Source organism: Pinus tabuliformis, chromosome 9 (assembly GCF_031772625.1).
Source record: "Pinus tabuliformis cultivar Carrire ecotype Pingquan chromosome 9, CPIR1, whole genome shotgun sequence".
In the NCBI taxonomy this organism is placed as follows: Eukaryota; Viridiplantae; Streptophyta; class Pinopsida; order Pinales; family Pinaceae; genus Pinus; species Pinus tabuliformis.
Genome location: NC_142307.1, coordinates 586533853 through 586554270, shown reverse-complemented (window position 1 = coordinate 586554270; position 20418 = coordinate 586533853). Strand labels below are relative to the sequence as shown.

General features: G+C 36.4%; 2 pseudogenes; both read left to right on the top strand.

The window, feature by feature from the left end:
* Positions 1–7006: 7006 nt before the first annotated feature.
* Positions 7007–17154, top strand: LOC149149925 (uncharacterized protein At2g39910 pseudogene; annotated as a pseudogene).
* Positions 17155–18525: 1371 nt separating this feature from the next.
* Positions 18526–19604, top strand: LOC149149924 (eukaryotic translation initiation factor 5-like; annotated as a pseudogene).
* Positions 19605–20418: the final 814 nt, after the last annotated feature.

Sequence of the window (20418 nt, the reverse complement as noted above, 5' to 3'; positions counted from 1 at the left end):
ATATATATATATATATATATATATATATATATATATATAGTATGCACAGATAATGATCTATCTATTAATGTGATGCTATCACGAGGATTATGCGAAATTGGTCAAGTTTGGAAGTCTCCTCGAATAATTTAATTCCCCAAAGTAGTTTCCAAACTACGGTGAATCAATTTTAATTTTAATATTAAATATTTTACACTTATTATTAAAATAAAACATTTTATGATATATAATAAATAATTTATAATTTTATTTTTATGAAAATACGTGATTATTATTTGATTAAACATAAATATTTTTAAAAAATATTTAAAGGTTATTTGATAAGGTTGTATTGTCAATTAAAGTGCCAAAAAGACATGATCCTCCTTCTTCATCCCTGGTGTCTACGTCCTTAAGAGGATAAGATAGGACCGAGGCTGGGTTCACTCAGGATTGGTCACATTAGTCTTGTAGTCACGTTGAGTCCTAGAATTCACAGAAGGCATCTCCAACACAAGTTGAATTTGAAGCATATACAAGTGACAATTGATAAAAGGCAAGGTCGATTGGTGCACCAAGCAAGCTAAGCACAAGGAAACTATCAGTGTGAAGGGTCTGCAAGAATTGTTTTGGCAATTGGCTTCGAATTTAGTAACCAAATTTTCCATGCTTAGTATGAGTTTCCTTTTCTGTCTGCAAGCTCATTAGCAGGGGTTTTCCTTCTATATCATTGGTGTCATTTCTGTAAGGGTTTTGAGTTAGTGTTGTAAGATGATAGACTCTAGATTTGTAGAAGGAAAAAATGCAAGGGCCTAATAGACACCCACAAGCATCACGATGAAGGAGAAGGTTCCCCAGAGTGCCCTCTTTTCCCTCATCCACCCATCGTCAACAACAATGACTGTCACCTTCTTTTGTAGCTCATTCATCAACTCTCCCTCCAGGTAGCAAACCAATTAGACAAGATGCTAGCCCTTCAATAACAGATGGATCGTTAAAATGATGAAATCGATGCTATCCATCATTAAGTGGAGAATATGCCAATGACAAGCCCAACAAAGAGACCATAACTAGCAAAAGGGTACGTAAATATTGAACTGGAAGATGCAATGGTAGTGGATTCCCTTCATCGTGAATAAATAAGTGTTATAAAACTCTTTTTCTTTGTGGCCAATTTTGCAGGATATATCACTGTAATCATGCCAATAGGAAGTCTGTAAGTATTTCTTGTTTTTGTGAAGAGGAGGTAGAACTTCCCAATGAATTTTCTGTTATCATAGAATTTGAACTTTGAAATAATGTAACTCACTTCGCAGCATTCCTCGTGTGTTTCGTGGCATCTTCTTTATTGCCTCTCGAGGATCCATTAACTTTGGTGATGCGTCTGTTTACTAATACCTGCAAGTTTTGGTTTAACAAATATTGTGATGACAACAAGTGGTATCAGAGCCAAAGGTCTTGAGTTTAAAACACCTTCGACTCACGCTAGGGGGAGATTGTTGGATTTGACAACACTCCTTGTGTGTTTAGTGACATGTGCTTAATCACCTCTCAAGGATCCTTAACTCCGGTGAAAGGTTTTTGGTGTAACAATAGTCATGATTCCAGCAATAAATTCATTTGATAAATCATGCAAAATGTTATATAATATATTATACAAATTTTAGTTTAACTTCCTTATTAACTTGTGTTAATTGCATAGACGAGATTGGTGTGGTTATGGTGATAGTAGATGGATATAACAATTATCAATTTTATTAATAAGAAATAATATATATTTAAAAAAGTAGAAAATATTTAAAAATTAAATAATATATATTTAAATAAAAATTATTAAAATATTTACATGATTTATTTAGATTGTAAACTTTGCCGACTTGAAAATTTATTTGGCATAATAATTTTTTATTAAAAAAAATAACAATCACATCCTTATTATATTAAAATTTCATCGTTCATAAAGATGACTACTCTTTCTATTGTACAATTTGACAATTTGAAAGCATCCTTAGCTCAAGAGACGTCACCTATAACTCATGGCATCCCTTAAGATCAAGATATTTGAGATCTTTGAGTTTTGTGATTTCATATGACAATGATTCTAAATGATGACATCCCCTAAGACCTAGAAATTTGGGATTCTTGAGATTTCTCTTTTCACATGGAAATGATTTTAACCTTTTACATCCCTGGAGATGTAAAAACTGAAGGTTTGAAAGATTGCCAATTCCTAAATTTCAGTATATCTTAGACTAATAAATTCAAGTTACTTCAATTGCCACAATGATCTTGGCAATAATTGTAGCCCTATGTTACATAAACCTAACACCCCGAGAGAGACGAGGTTAGGGAAAAATCCTTCTGGAATCTCTTTCAATTCAAAATCGAGTGTTAAAGCTAGAGTGACCAATTTTGGACATCTTAATTCCTTGCTTGGTAGAGATGTAATATTGCTACAAAAAAGGGAGAGAATCCTGCAATTATCGCGAGTGCTGATGTCAGGGAAAAGGGTGTCGATGTTGAGGCAATGCTGACCTGCGATGGATTCCTAAGACAAGGCCCTAGTCATCAGATCCATAATCTATTTGTAGTAGGAATAAGGTTGATCTGCAAGTAACTTTACATAGTTGTGCACAATATCCATTAACTTGTTCACACATTTTCTCTTTATTTTACGTTTTGTGATCCACATATGCAACATACCGTGAAACGAAATTTACCAGTCTTCTAGAAAAATCACACAATACTAAAATTGGTTTTTAAATGAGCATGGAGTTGGAAATAATGATTCCATGATAAGTTTGGAGTTGGTTTGAGATTTGTAGGTGATTGTTGAGAGATCCTCTCAACTCTTATCTCTAATGTTAGAATCTATTGGATCTGAGACTAATTATATAAATGTGTGGTAATTGAGTACAAATGTGTGCAATAAAAAATATTAATTTGTGTATTTATGAGTACTATGTCTACAATTTCAATTTTTTTCTTGATATCAAATCCCATATGGGCCTAAATCCCTCAAGGGAGTTCCCAGGAAGATGAAAAATATGTGAGGATTAATGCTAATTTTATGTACATAAATTAGGTGTAGATTATATATTACCATGTAATAGTATTATTTTTGTGTTGAGTGTGATCTACGTACTTGTATATTGTTTGAAGAGTAATCCCTGACATTGTAACCATAATGTCTTCCTAGGTTTGAAAGTTGGAGTCACCATTATTCCAATGTTTGCCTAGGATTTCTATGTGTTGTTTCTCACTATTAACACACACCCTTGTTGGATGGTTTTCAATTTCCGGATGTCATTAAAAGGTATACATAAGAGTCTTGTTATCTACTTATCATTAAAGCAAAGTTGCATGTAGGAGAGTCATTATTATATATTCAAAGGATCGACTTATTTTCAATGTCGGTGGCATCATTAAGAAATAAATCTATGAAGTGGACGTCCTTAATGAAAGATGGTGCAACATTATTGTAATAAGGCCCCTCACTTGATCAGATGTATGAATCCGACAAGATTATTCCCACTAATGGCGGCAATGTCCTCATTGCTAGTGCTTAAAGAACATAGAATAATGGATAATGTAATCTTGTGTTGTGCCATGCTTTCTCGTTGATTCCTATGCAAGAAAACTGAGTCAAATAATGGATACGCAGAGTGATTTACAATGCATTTGGAGGCATACGAAGAAATTATGTCGACTACGGATGGAATATTGAGCTTCAACCATGCGAGGAGATAGAGACCCTAATGTCATGAATCTTTTACAACATTTTATTATTGACACTATATGCAGTGTTATTGTGTGGTGTGTGTGTGGCGTAAGAAAGAAGTGACCACAATAATTAATAATATATCATCATTTTGTTTGTAAAATTTTATAATAAAGAACCAATCAATGGATATATTAGCATAATTTAAATTAGTAATTCTTGACATTCTTTGGTGTTGAGAGAACATATCACTAATTTGATTATGTGATTTTGTTATATGCTAATGTATGTAGAGCATCATTACAGGTTATTTTTGTGAGTATGTAGATTTGTATGTCAAAAGAGGTCAAATTCTATAATTGACTTCTGAATACACTAAATACCCAGACAACTTACCTATATAACAATCAAAATTGTAGTTTTTTGCATTTTGATAGATGGAAGTTAGTCCATAAAGTGGTTCAATATCGAGATATTCCTTCGGTACGTCAAGAAGTGTCAATTATGCAAGTTTTTCAATGATGGTCAGAGGTAGTTATGTTTTAAATGGGGGTCAAGTGGTAGCTCAAATTTGTGGTGGTGAAGAAGGAGCGGTGTCTACAAGATTAGACTAGAGTTAGTGTAAGTGTTAATGAAGACTATCTAGACAAAGATCAATATTATTATTGTAATTTGTGTTTTTAGTATTTGACATGTAAGCGTTAAAGGAGGGACTTGGAGATAATGCTTCCATGCTGAGTTTAGAGTTGGTTTGAGATTTGTAGGTGATTGTTGAGAGATACTCTCAATTCCTATCTCTAATGTTAGAATTAGTTGGATATGAGACCAACTATGTAAATATATGGTAATTGAGTGCAAAGGTGTGAAATAAATAATATTATTTTGGATAGTTATGACTACTATGTCTACAATTTCAATTTCTTTCTCATGGTGTAAACTATACATCTCAATCATTGATACAGATCTCGATGAGTGCGAGAATGAGTAATTGGAAAATTTGAATCCACTATCTAAATCTTCCTTAAAGCAAGGTTCCACAAATTTAGGTCCCAGTTTCCAATCATTGTTGAGGCTATTAAATTTATAGCCAAGGGAAACCCTTTACACTCCATGACTACTTTGGCAACATGATCTATGTCCTTCAAAACATTCCCATCTTTAAAGGCTACTTTGCAAAATAATTCCCGGGTATCCTATGTTTGTAGTGGCTATATTTGCATGGACTGGTTTGCATTCATTACTAGAATTATATCTCTATTTTGAGTATAGAATACAACTTTGCTTCCTTTGATGTTTCCAATTTCCATGCTCAATTATTTGAGAGTGATTTTTCTCCACATGTCGTCTAAAATTAGGGAAAAAGTTCTTCGTCCTGAGATGTATTGACGACTTCATCTTCTGGGTATCAATATCATTATAAGAACAACTAGAAAGGCCTAAATTGGTCACATAAGACATACGACTATGAAACTCTAAAATAGAAAATTAAACAACTATAACCCAATTCACGTGATAAAAATTCCACTCACCTTGTAGGTGTTGTCGACCTTTTTTTATCAATGTTGTTTTTCAACCCCACCCATCCCATATACAACAAATATCCGATCGCAGGGAGAATTTTTAAGCCACCTCTTAAGTCGCATATCAGTAGATTTAATTTCCAACCTTATAAGTCTAATGTCTGCTTCGTCTTGAAGTAGAAAGTGTGTAGGTTGTGGTTCCACTGACACAATATGTGGAGCATTGTGAAGCACACAAATGTTGGTTTGAAGATTGTGAAAGAACTCATCAAAAGTTTCCTTCCACATTAAAATTTCTATGGAGAGATTAGGGTTGCATAGGAAACAATCGATACATCACTACCACCTTCAAGAGCATTGATCAAGTCTCTTTCTCTTCCAACTACATCTTGCATCTTTCATAGATAATTTTGCAATGACTTAGGGGGATTCTTTTACCAATCTTGAAATTGATCACTAATATCGAGTAAGAGAATCTTCATATGATTTAACTTCCCTTCCAGATGCTAACGGTTCTCATCCAACAAAATAACATTGTTTATTGGTCGGATGAGTGGAGAAATAACACTATTGTTGATATTATTGTTGGAAATATGTTTTCATTGATGGAAAAGGCAAAGGTAAAGGTAATGGCAAAGGTAAGAAATGGTGACTGCAAATGCATTGGTAAATATGTTATCATTAGTGACAAAGGAAAAAGTAACAAAGATGGTAATTTCAAATCCCTATAAATGATGTTTTCATTATTGGAAAATGAAAAGGCAATGGGAAAGGTGGAAAGGAAAATACATGGTAAAGGATCAGTCACAAGAAGATCAACATGGATGAGAATGGTGCAGAGAATTTGGAGCCATTTTTAGAGAAGTAGATCATATTAGAAGTAGGTGGAACCCACACAGATGGAAAGAGCTCGAAAAAATATTTCCAAGGATATGTCGAAGATTGAAAATGGCCTCTTGGATCAAAATATAGATCTAGTCAAGTTTTGGTGACCTTAAGTCCATGATAACAGAGCTAAAAGATGATGGGATGAGCCTTTGGCGCTTATAAAAAGTTGGCACAAGTTCCAAACATGACAAAAAAGGTTGGAAGAACTGCTATACAAAGGTCTTGGTAGACATGGTCGACAACACAGCAACATGAAGCATTTCTATTGGTGCAGGAGGACCCCACCTAATAGCCCGGCCCAACAGAGTTACCTCGATGGTATAGTTATGGAGAAAAAGTCTTAGTTTTAGTATGAATGGAGTGGGATGATGCTAGGTGATGATGCCATCCCGATGGACTTACCCCAACCAGTGCACCCTGGAGCATTGCATAAGGCACACATAGTGAAAGTGCCAAGAGATAGGGACCAAGATACACTAGATTGTGCAGAAAAGCAGTCCTAATCATTTTTATTGGTTAAGGTGGAACCCACCTATATAACTGGCCTACTAAGGGCTAGCTTAGAGGTATAACAAAGCTACAAGCGAAGGAGAGATGTCCCAACAGAAGAACAAAGAAAAAACCATGAGCCCTTGAAAGTATTTAATAAAGAAAAATGGTGAAAAATCAGCCTTGGACCCTTTTCCTCTCCTCTGACAGAGGACATGTGGCAGAATTTGATTGGCCTAGATGATGGAGGATGATGACATAAGTACCAACCAATTAATGCACGAAACATAACAGGAAGATTTGGATTTTTTTTTTGGACATCCGAAAGACCCATATTTGAGTAAGACATGTCACCTATCACAAATCGAAACATAGCATAGGTGATGTTAGCATGATGTCATCCTGCTGGATGGAGCCTAACAGGTTGTTAATAGTGTGCAGAAGGGATGCACCGGGAAATAGGCATCGGGATGACAAGGCAGCTAACTCAGCCCGAAGAGCTTTTCTATTAGCGCTTGCTGCAATGGGAGGACCCCACCAGGATAACTCATCTTGTAGGATAGACCCCAACGAGTTTGTTAACAAAGCACAGTGGAAGCACCAGGAAGTGAGTGCTAGGAAATGGAAGATAGATAGATAACACAACAAAAATCAATCAAAAGGAACTAGGGCAGTCCTCACAAGACATGTCTACCTGACGGATAGACCCCAACTATTTATAAAGAGGGTGCAAAGGTAACGTGCGTGGATAAAAAGGGTTATGGGCAAAGCCCTAACCCTTGGTCATTTCGCGTAGAAATAGACCAAGTGCATAGTGGAATAAAAAGAGGCATAGGCTAATAGCGTCAAGCTTGGGAGCTCCGAACTTAATGCCAATTTATGGTCGTTTCACGTAGAAATGAAACCAATGGAACATAGACACTAACAAAGTATTTTGGCTCACAAAGGGCTTAAAAGTACTTAGCGTCCAAAAGCCTTGACCAATGGTTGCAGATACTTGGTCCTATCTTAGAAGAATAGGTAAGGAGTAGAGAAAAAGGGGCTTAAGCTCAAAAAGTGGAACTGTAAGTTTTCGCAGTGGATTTAGAAATTAAGTAAAAGTTAAATGCAAACAAAATTAGAAGAAGCACTGCTAAAACATGTTAAAATGCCAAAATTGCTAAAATCAGCAATTTAACTCAAAAATTGAGCCCAAAACAATAGGTCAGAGATTGAGAAGTTAAGAGAAGATGAAGAAGACAAAAATGAACATGAGAAAGGAAAAAATTAGATACTCATGCAAAGATTTTAAGAACAAGATAACTAAAGTCCAATTCAACAATATTAGTCCATAATTATTTATAAACAAAATTCTAGTGAAATTATGAGGTTGCAAAGAGGAGTGTGTGGATGAGAGTTGTTGGTACAACATGATGCATAATATTCTAGGTATGCATCAAAGGTGAATCATAGAGCAACTGTAAGGCTTCATCTTAGGGTCCTCTAACAAAACTAAATTTCTCTAATTTTAAATACAATAAAACGGGAAATAAATTATTTCTAACTAAACTTTTAATTGAAGATAATTTACCATTAAAATTTATTTCCCACAATTAAAGAAGTAGACATTTAATTGCAATCACTTACATGAATAATCTATAAACAGAGGAATACCTGTTCCAATAGCCTAGTTGAGATGCCCCTTAGCTGCTGATCCTACTGGGATGCTCCTCTTGACTACAAGACTGGATTTGTCTCCCAACCAACTAGGAAGTATTTCCTAGCCCAGGAAACCTCCACAAGTTCCTTAGCCCTCTGAGCCCAAGTCCAACTAGATGTAGTGTGTTCAAGTTAAACAAATACTCTCTTTCTCTCCCTTCTCTTTTCTTCACCTTCCTCTCAAAACAAACCTCCAAAACCACAACCAAAACCAAGATCAAGGATCCCCCTCTCCTCCCATCACCCTTTCCCTTTTATGCCCCCTTCTCTTCTCCACCTCAACCACCTATCATTAATGTCATAACTACCTCCTCATCCTTACATTTGACTTATCTTCTCCCAAGTAAATTTGAGAGAACATTTTGGGGTTGAGATATGAATATATAATTTGGTAATTAATTGGAGAGGACCATGTCTTCTCCCAATTAAATTTGAGAGGACATTTTGGGGATGAGATATGAATATATAATTTGGTAATTAATTGGAGAGGACCATGCCTTCTCCCAAGTAAATTTGAGAGGAAATTTTGGGGATGAGATATGAATATATAATTTGGTAATTAATTGGAGAGGACCATGTCTTCTCCCAAGTAAATTTGAGAGGAAATTTTGGTGATGAGATATGAATATATAAATTGGAATAAATGGAAGGAGAACATATCCTAGGATCAAAATTTAAATTTGAGGAGGTAGGTTGGGAATAGTAATAAAATTTATATCAATATTACATTCACAGTTTCACCCATGTAGGTATGTACCAATATTTCTTGATAATTATAAATCAATATTTTCAGGTAATTAAAACACTAGTAAAATTTGCATGATAAGATCAAGTAGGGAATTACATACACCCCTCCTTCAGCAAACTTTGTCTCGAAGTTAGAGTGAAAAAAGATACAAGGAGTTCGAAGCAGTTTGATAATAAGGCATAACAAATAGAGAGAGAGTTATAGTAGTAAAATTTGATAAGTCAGACAATGACATCACATCCCCTCAAGAGTCTCCAACTAATCTATATCCTCCTATCCTTCCTAGCCTACTTTCATTCCCACCCTATCCATCATTTGTTGCTATATACTATGGCATCAGCTATACCAATCTAACCACTGATAAGACCAATATGACAGAAGCGTCCACTATATTGACCTAACTTCCTTAGCAAGCAACTGGAAATCGTCATCACATGTCTAGGGGAGCATGTCCGTCACTGCCCTCACACGATTCCAAGTTTGGAGGTTACACGGTGGGAAATACCTCCATCCTTCCTCACAAATAGGGTCAACACCCTAATATGTACCACACTATAGTGCTGGTTGGATACTTGTCATCGAATCATCCAGTCAAGTAGTCTTGTCACCTGTCGTTTACATTTTACCCATGTCATAAGAGTGCATATTCAATAGATACAAAATGTAATAGAACAATGTACATCATACCTTTCCTCATTAGATGTCTTGACCTTCCCCAATGGAAGAGTAGATCTTGGCTATCATATAGTTCTTTCCAATCTGTAGGTTAGTTCTCATTCATGCATTTATATAACAACAAGATATATATAGATAAGTGATATTAAACATCATGTTATTAAGTCTAGTATCCATGTGTCAATTTTGTAGTTCATACTAGAAATAAATCATAATTTCACTAAGTCATTCATTAAATAAATCATATCCACTTAAGCCATACATGAAACAAAAATAACTTTGATAAGTCATGCACTAGATAAATCATCACCAAGAAAGTCATGCATTAGGTCATACATCAAACATTTCCATCATCAATACCTAATCCATCAAATGATTTATATAAGTAGTTTCACGTGTCCAACTAAATGCATCAATATCACATAGCGTTCATAAATAAATAACATGGAACTGCAAAATAGAACCTTAGCATAGGTAGCTATCTAAGTAAAAAAATGGGCATCACAGATGCTCAAAAAGTGAGGGGTAGTCACGAGGTATAGTCTCTTCATCCTCCCAGGTAGCGGATCCTGGGCTGTACTTGTCCCACTGGACCTTAACTTGGTTCACCATATGACATCTGAGCTGTCAAACCCTATGGTCCAATATGTGTAATGGTTCGACCACTATGGTTCCCACGTCTGAGACCTGCAATTCGCTCCAATCTAGTTTTTGAGATTCATCAAAAACATAATGTCGTAAAATAGATACATGAAAAACATCATGAGTTTTATGCAAATGGGGTGGCAGTACAAGATGATAGGAAAATGGTCCAATCTTCTCCTTGATCCTAAAAGGTCCTAGTAACCGAGGTGACAACTTCGTCCCTTTCCCAAACCAAATGGTGCTTTTGTTGGGTTGGATACGAATAAAAACTTGGTCCCCTACTTCATAACTATGATCAATCCTATGTGAATTAGCATAACTCTTATGTCTATTTTTTGCTTTCTTTAACCTTTTTTGAATCTATTTTAGCTGTTCCTCTATTTCTTGAACTAATTATGGCCCAACTATTAATCACTCCTCCAACTTTTCCCAACTCAGTGGTGTCCTACATGGCCTTCCATATAGAGCTTGATAAGGAGGCATCCCGATTGAACTATGGTAACTCTTATTATAAGCAAACTCTACCAATGGTAAGTATCTTTCCCACTAAGTCTCATTATCCATGACATACATCCTAAGCATGTCTTCCATAACCTGATTTACTCTTTCAGTTTGCCCGTATGTTTCTGGATGATATGCAGTGCTCAGGTTCAACTAAGTCCCTAGTGATGACTACAAACTTGTCCAAAACCTAGATGTAAATTGAGAGTCTCTATCAAAAATTATCTTTGTGGGTAACCCATGTAGTCAAATAACCTCACTTATAAAAACTCGTGCCACATTAGTAACATCGTAAGTGTCTCTTACTGGAATGAAATGGGAACATTTGGTCAATTTATCAACTATAACGAATATAGCATTATGCCCCTATGACGTGAGGGGAAAACCCACAACAAAATCCATGGAAATTATCTCCCATTTAGATATAGGGATGTCATGTGGTTGTAGGAGTACTGCTAGATAGCGACGATCAACCTTCACTCGTTGACATTCAAGACATTTGGCGACAACTGGACTATGCGGTGCTTCATGCCTACCTAAAAGAAGAGTTTCTTCGTGCCTGTGTACATCTTCTTCACTCTAGGATGTGCACAATAGAGTGCTCTATGTGACTCTTCGAGGATGGTCCTTCTTATACCCCCTTCCTTAGGTATGCACATTCTCCCTTGAAGTCTCAATAGTCCATCTGGTTCAAGGACATATCCCTCAAACTTTCGTTCTATCTACTTCCCTCTTTGGATTGCTGAGATAACCTTTAGATACCAACTATCTTCAAAGAGTTTCTCCAATACACGTTCCCTCAAATTTACCTTTAAGGATACTAGGGAGAAGGTTCATGGTCTCCTGCTTAGTGCATCAGCCACCGCATTCTCCTTTCCCTTGATGTATGAGATCTCAAAATCATAGTCACTCATGAATTTGCTCCACCACCTTTTTCTAGCATTCAAATCCCTTTGAGTGAAGAGATGCTTCAGGCTTTGATGATCTGTTCTTAACTCAAATCTTCTCCCAACGGGGTAGTGTCTCCACAGTTTCAAAGCTAACATCACTGCCACTAATTCTATGTCATGGGTAGCATACAACTCTTCATTTTTCTTCAATTTTCTAGATGTCTAAGCTATTACTCTGCCTTCTTGCATCAATACTGCACCCCATCCTTGCTTCGAAGCATCGGTTTAGATAGTGAAGTCTTTTTCCATGTCCGGTACTCGAAGGATCGGTGCACTAGTTAGTAACCTCTTTAGTTATGTGAATGCAATGTCACATTCATATGCCCATTCATACCTGACCCCCTTTTGCTGTAATGTGGTGATGGGTTTTACAATCCTTGAAAACCCTTCCACAAACCTACGATAATACCCTGCTAGCCCCATAAAACTATGCACCTCATGAGCATTTTTCGGTACTGGCCAATCCATTATGGCCTTCACCTTTTCTGGGTCAACTAAAATTCCTTCTCCTGAAATGATGTGCCCAAGGTAATGAAATTTCCTTTGAAAGAAGGAACATTTTGACAATTTTCCATACAATTGATTTTCCCTTAAGCAAGTCAATACAATCCTTAGGTGCTTTTCATGCTCCTTTTCATTCTTGGAATACACAAGAATGTCGTCCAGAAAGACTTGCAAAAATTGGTCCAAATACTTCCTGAACACACCATTCATGAAGCTCATGAATACTTCTGGTGAATTTGTCAAACTAAATGGAACAAATACAAACTCGTAGTGCCCAAACCGAGTTTAAAATGCAGTTTTTGAGATGTCCTCTTCCTTAATCCTCAATTGTTGGTATCTAAATTGTAGATCGATCTTTGAGAAAACTGTTTCTCCCTTCATTTGATCAAATAGGTCATCTATTTGAGGTATCGGGTACGTATTCTTTATTGTGGCTCCATTCAAGTCCCCATAATCTATGCATAGCCATAAGGAACCATCCTTCTTCTTGACAAAAATCACTGGTGCACCCCAAGGTGAAATACCAGGTTTGATAAATCCCAAGTTTAAGAGCTCTTTTAACTGAATCTACAACTCACAAAGTTTTGGAGTAGTCATCCTATAGGGTGTCTTAGATATTGGTTCTGCATCAGGTTATAGGTTGATTGTGAAATCAATCTCCCTTACAAGAGGTAATCCAGGAAATTCCTTGGGAGAAAAATCCTTGAATTCTGACAAAATTGGGTGTTGATCTAGGGAGGATCCTTTCTGGTCACTTACAACCTCGACCACATATAGCTTGCAACCTTCTCGGAGACAACGTTTTACCTTCATCATGGATATGAATTGTAGTGAAACTCCTCTCTTGATTCCAAAAATCTCAATTTGCCTACCTTCATCATCTAAACAAATTGCCTTCTTCTTGAAACAGTTTACCAAAGCTCGTTGAGTTTCTAGCCAATCCCTTCCAATAATTACATCATACGTCCCTAATGCTGTGACGTATGCCTTCAACTTAGTCATACACACCCCGAGGTTTACCTGACATTGATCAACACTAGGTCCTACTGCTTGTTTTATCCCAAAAGCCATCTCAACTTGCTTAAAGTCATCGTGCTCATAGGCTACCAACCAACATTTTTCTAATGCAACTGATGAAATGAAACTATCTGTAGCATCCGAATCGAAAAAAATTTTAATTTTTAATTTGTTTATCATACTCGAGGTTTCTACCACAGCAAACTGGTGTTCAACTTGTTGGTTATCAACTGTTGCATATATTCGGTGGTGGCTACTTTCTCCCCCCATTGGTGCTTTTCCTTCTCTATGATTGTGACCAATTTGTAACTTAGGACAATCACGCCGGTAATGAGGTCTCCTGCATCCCCAATAAGTGATGCGTGGTAGACCTTGAACCGAATGTTGTGGAATTCTTTGGAAAGAGTTCCTTCCCTTGGGACCTCTGCCCCTACTTGTTTCTCCTTGCGTATGACCTTTATTTACACACGCCCTTGAAGCTGCGGGTGAAGCTGCACTAGCAACCATTAAAATCCCCACCGTCAGTGCTCTGGGTACAACCCTGTTTCCATATGGCAGTGGTCTCAAACTTCCTCCCTTAGGGAAGGTACAAGGGGCCTTCCCCATAAACCTTGGTTGGCCTGGAAAAATGGTTTTGTTTCCCCCATTTAAGTCTAAGTGTTCTTCCACATAATGAGCATGTTCCACAACTTCTGCAACTGAGGATGGTTTCCACATCCGTACCATTGCCCTAATCTTATGGTTCAATCCATAAATGAAACGATCTGCTTGGTGCTGGTCAGTATCCATGTAGGAGACATACTTGGCCAATTCCATGAATCTAATTTCATATTCTTCTACTGTATGATTTCCCTGTACCAAGGCATGGAAGGCTCCTACCTATTGTTCTTCATAATATGCTGGTAGGTACTTTTTATTGAATCTCTTCTCGAATAACTCCAAAATAATTGTGTCTGGAGTGAGGTGTAGTTGACACTCTAAGTTACCCCACCAATTCATAGCACTATCTCCGAGTTGGAATGTTGATATTTTAGATTTTGAATTGGAATTATAATCCGTTAGTGCGAAGAACCTTCTCATTTCTTCTAACCAGGCTTCTGCACATTCGCTGGCATGACCTCCTGCAAACTCCGGGAGCTTAATCTTTTGGAATTCCCTAGTAATGTCCTTGATTGGAGGTCCTCCATCAGAGTCTCTTTGATCCCTCGAGATTTCCTAACCTTGATGGAGGTTTCTCCACTTCCACTTCATTTGTTTGGCACCCTTTTAAAGTATCACTAATTTCTTCTAGGGAATGCAAGATGAGAGTCAACTCTGGTGAAGGTAATGGGTTATTTGTAGGAGGTCCTTGTGATGACTCTCCTTGACCTTGATTTCTTCGCATCCTCAACATTTTGAATTGTTCAAATATTTGTATGATACACAAGACTCATTAATCCATCCTAGGACGTGTCCCTCTTAACTGACTCACATAGATGTGTATAACAACAGTCATAAGTTTTTCTTTTACTATGCTCGTAAACAAGCATTATTAGTATTGAGAATATTCCCAAGGATCTACCAAATCCTCTCATGTGTGACCTCTACATAACTTACAAATTTTCTCTTGAGACTCACTAGGGTACTGGTGCAATGTACTTGTAAGTCACACTCTAACACAAATTGTTTTCTTTAGTACCATAAATATAATTTAATATTAAGCTAATTAATAACTTGGTTTAATATATTCAAATAATTAAGTTAAATACTAATGTGAATAATACCCTTTTAAGTCATGTCTTCCTTCTATGGCCATTAGTTGTTCCTTCCCACCCTTTATATTATGTTTTATAAAACCCTTTATGTCCATTTTATGAATCTTGGGACCTCCTATAAAACATATAAACAATTGGTCTCACCTCTTGAAGAGGCAGTGTCTTTGAAGCAAAGGTTCCTAAGAAATTATGAATGCATATATATATATATATATATATATATATATATATATATATATATATATATATATATATACATATTTGCAGTAATTAGATTAAAGAAGAAAAATTACATTGCCAAAATAAATGTGACTTCTTACTAGCTTCATAGACAAAATCTAAAATATTGTGGGATGAAAGAATGCCACTTTGTGATATTAATAGAATGGAGAATAAAAATTAATATCACTTATATACTTGCAAATCACATAAATCTCAATTTCAAAATAAGTTTAACATATAATTTTCATAACTTCTTAACTCATCAAAACTAATGGAATTGAGAGAAGCTTTTAGGTCAATATTTGTGACTTAATTTCAATTATTATTATTATTATTATTTTTATTTTTTTTACATAAGAGATGGTTGTGAGGTTGCAAGATTGAGCCTTATCTTGAATGAGTGGCGTAGCTTTGGTATGCACAAAAATGAGTTTAATCCATGCCTAGAGCAATGTGTTTCATACCCAAACATTGTCAAACATGTTATCAATCTTCAAGGATCGAAGTTTTCAAAGACTTAGAAACACAGAAGGCAGTTTTGGCTCAACCAGATGTGAAACTAAATAAAAATAACAACGAAGACCAAAAGAGGCCTGCGTAGATTCAAAGATTCCAAGGGATGGCTAGTTGAAGACTCCTTCAAAGTACTGGAAATACTGTCTTCAACCCAACAAAATCATTCTGATGGGAAAAGAGTAGAAATAAAATCTACTTTGGAGTCTCTTTTTCTAGTCAAGGATGGGCAGTGGTTGCTAAAAGACGCTACAGAAACACAAAAAATAACAGGATTATTTCTTTGTTGTGCATCACTAGCTTCATCCAATGCCAACATGGCAGCCCTAATGTCATGGATTCCAAAAAAATTGTAGGTTGTTGCAGCTGAGACAATCACAGACTTATTAGAGGCTGTTTATTCTGATCCTGAGCAAAACCCATTGAATGTTGTTGGCAATTATTCAATCTCATACAATGACAAGGGTTTGGATTTGACAAAAATAGGGTTCGAAAAGAGATTAGTTATAGAGTTAATACCCATAATATTTCCGATGATAAAAGATGCCATTAAATGTAGTTTTAGTAATTTTAAGGACGATGAATTGGATGCAGACTTTCGTAGAGCATCAGTAACTCCTTCAGTCATAGAATCACACCAAATGCGTTGGTGTTTGAAATAGATTCAACATCCATATGTTAGACCATTATGTACATTGGTTATCCCTTGGGCATTGACATCCTTAGATCATTGGTCTCCTGAAGTGAAGGGTCAAGGTATGATAGCTCTTGTCCATTTAGAAATGAATATGAATTTTGCTGAGCTCTTTTGGTACAAGGATGTGATACTCGATGCAACTTGCCGAAATATATCTGGTAGTGAACAACCTTGGAAAGCTGTAGTTGAAATGTCTATGACACTTATCAATTGTATTGAGGGGAGGAACCCTCGTGGACATTGGTATGGAGAAATATTCAATGAAATGCTTAGAGAGATGGAGAGGCATACTAGAGACAAGGAACGCCGCATCATATGGCTCCAACATATTGAGCCATTGATTAAGGGAATGGAATTGGTTATCATAGCTTATTTCAGGCGTTTATTTCCCTTTTCTTTCATTGGTTGCATGCAAAGGATGATGCCATAATGATACTGGTTATTCAAAGGATTCTCACCATCACTAAGCTGGCGTGGATGCGTAATACCCCATATGTGGAAAGCTTGGTGGAAGAACTAGTGCTTGCATACAAGGGATCATCGGCATGGAAATACGTTTCTGATATTCGTAATTCTGTTGTTCAAGTCTTGGGAGAATTGAGGAGGCACACCAATAATTTGACAAATGCCTAAGTGAGATAGGTATCTTGGATCACTGTGATATCTTGGTTATGCACACAAAGGGAATGGGGAGGAAGATTGGAGATTCATTGTTATTTGCATTTCCAGATTCCTATAGCAAATGCAATCATCAAAGATTCTCAAAAGCTGAAGGCTGACAATGTAGAAAGGCGATGGTGTTTTAGACCCCAGATCTGGGCATTGCAAAGATTGTGCAGGGTTCTGACGGAACCTCTTATGGGCATTCAAGGTATTGATGCTTGCCGAGGCCTTGTTTGAGGTACCGGATGAGATTCCTCGATAATCAATAGCTCGTTCATAGACAATGCCATTATCTCATGTCTCACCGCCAATAACTAAGTCTGCTGTCAATTCATTCCCCATCAGGAATCACAAGAAACCCGAGAAAAATGAAAATGTAAATAATGAAGCAGCACAATGCTACATTTTCCTTGCAGAATATGAGGAAGGAGATAAAATCTAGGTTTTTCCCTATCACCATGAGCACCATATGTCCTATGTTGTTAAATGGCTAAAAGAAATACACAGAGTATGATAAAAGAAGTTCTAAATATCAAATATTGTTAATTTGATAATGTAGAAATCCATGATTGTCTACTATAATGTAGATTGCTCAGATTTTTTTGACTCTATGTTGAAACTTGTTACGTTTATTGCTCTCTCTGTAGTGCAGGCATCTCTGAGTTCTGCATCTTTTGCTAAATTTTGATTGTCTAAATTCTTTTCTTACTGTCTAAATTTGTCACATATCTTTTATCTTCATCCAACTTGCATCCATTATTGCCCACATGTGAAATCTATAAACAAATTCTTATGACATTGTTTGTGATGCCTTTTGTCGTATTATAATGTTATGATTTTTTTTATATTATCATTTGTGATTTATATGGAATTGTACTGTTAGGTTTTTATAATTCATGGCTAATCTTTTTCAACACTTGTATGGTCCAGATTTCAAGTTGAGTCCTATCGGTTGTCAATCACATTCAAAGTGGAGGGCATACAGGTTGAATATTCTTTTTTAAGTATGAAGTTGTTTGTTCATATTTGGCGCTAATTCGCCTACTTGTCAAATACTGTCCTACGTCAAAGAAAAGAATAAACAGCTTCATCTTTGTAACAAAATATTTTGGCTATATGCAGCCGAAGCCAAGTTAGAAATCGAGGTTGATTTGGGTTTGTAGTTGGATGCACCCATTTTTCCATGTGCAAGGTGGAGTGCTAAAACATCATAGAGAAAGTCCCTTTTCCCGGAAGGCATTTTGTGGCCTTTTACATACTATAGTATCTAACTCTTGATAGAAATGGTTCTTCAAAATATAAATTCGCTCTTGCCTTCCACTTAAGAACTGATTAGAAAATATGGCTCTTCTAAATATTGGCGAGGGCAACAAAGATGATGCCTTTTATAGGTATAAGATGCCTAAGTTGGTTACAAAAATTGATGGACAAGGTAATGGCATAAAGAAAAATCTTTTCAATATGGTAGATGTGGCTAAAGCTCTTGCCAGACCCCATTCATATACAACAAAGTATTTCAGCTGTGAACTCAGTGTGCAATCAAAGTTCGATGAAAAATCTGGGACTGCTCTATTCAATGGTGCTCATGATAGTGCTAAACTTGTAGCTTTGTTGGAGATTTTTATCACAAGACAAAGATCCCAAGACAAAGATCCATATTTCAAAAACACAAATGATTTCACTGAAGTTTGCTACATGTGGATATGTTTCGAATGTTGATATGAGGTACAAGCTTACTACGTTTATTTTGAAGAATCTGCTAGAGCAGAAGAAGGGGGGGAAAGATAAGAAGGCCATGAGAAGAGTAGAAAAGGAACATTTGAATGTAGGAGAGGCTATTGATGAAGAAGCTAAAAAAATCCAAGAAACCATCCAGGAAAAAGGGCCACAAAGTTGCATCCAACGTTGCTAAGAAGAAAACTAGTTCTGACAAAGATCGTTCTCCTCCCAGAAGCCATGATGATGCAAACGAGGAGCCAGATGAGAATGATGATGTGAAATGGGCTACTGATACTTTTATTGAAGCCGCACAACAATGTATCAGAGAGTAGTTAACAACTGTTACAAGTGAAATGGTCATGTTGGACAGCTAGGAAGAACAAAAGTCTAAATCACCAAAGAAGCCTTCAGGCAAAAATGAAAAGGTTGATCTTGATAAGAAATCTCAAGCTAAAAATGGTGATGGGGTGTCTGAGAAGCCTGTCAAGAATGAAAAGGGTGAACTTGATAACAAAACTCAAGCTGAAAACAATGATGAGGTATTTGAGATTCAACAAGATATTGAGGAGACTGTTCTAACCAAATTGAACACATTGAGCATTCATGATGAGTTGCTCCTTGCTTTCAAGGAGCGCTTTAAGACTGGAGATTCTCCGAAACAATTACAATCCTTCATAGAATCTTCAAATGGTTCTCCATAGGAAATCATGAATGCCTATTTTAAAGCTCTTTTCAATGGCATTGGAAGAGGATTTTCAAAACAGGAAGTGGAGAAAAAAATCATTAAATTAGTCTTAAATGAAATCAGTTCCACATAATTTTTATAAAAAAAAATTAGCGGAGATTTGTGTCTAATGGGTCTTGGGTCCAGATTTTGAAGCCGCTCCAATACCACGTGTAAGGCTTAGTCCTAGGGTCCTCTAACAAAACTAAATTTCTCTATTTTTATATACAATAAAAGGTTAAATAACTTATTTCTTACTAAACTTTTAAGTGATGATAATTTACCAATAAAATTTATTTCCCATAACTAAATAAGTAAACATTTCATTGCAATTACTTACATGAGTAATCTATAAGTTCCAATAGCCTAGTTGAGATGCCCCTGAGCTCCTAATCCTGTTGGGATGCTCCTCTTGAATACCTGTCTGGATTTGCCTCCCAGCGAACTAGGAAGTATTTCCTAGCCCAAGAAACCTCCATAGGTTCCCTAGCCCTTTGAGCCCAAGTCCAACTAGATGTAGTGTGTTCAATTTAAAAAAAATACTCTCCTTCTCTCCCTTCTCTTTTCTTCACCTTCCTCTCAAAACAAAACCCTCCAAAACCACAACCAAAACCAAAACCAAAACCAAGATCAAGGATCACACTCTCCTCCCATCATCCTTCCCCTTTTATGCCCCCTTCTCTTCTCCACCTCAACCACCTATCATTAATGTCATAACTACCCCCTCATCCTTACATTTGACTTATCTTCTCCCAAGTAAATTTGAGAGGACATTTTAGGGATGATATATG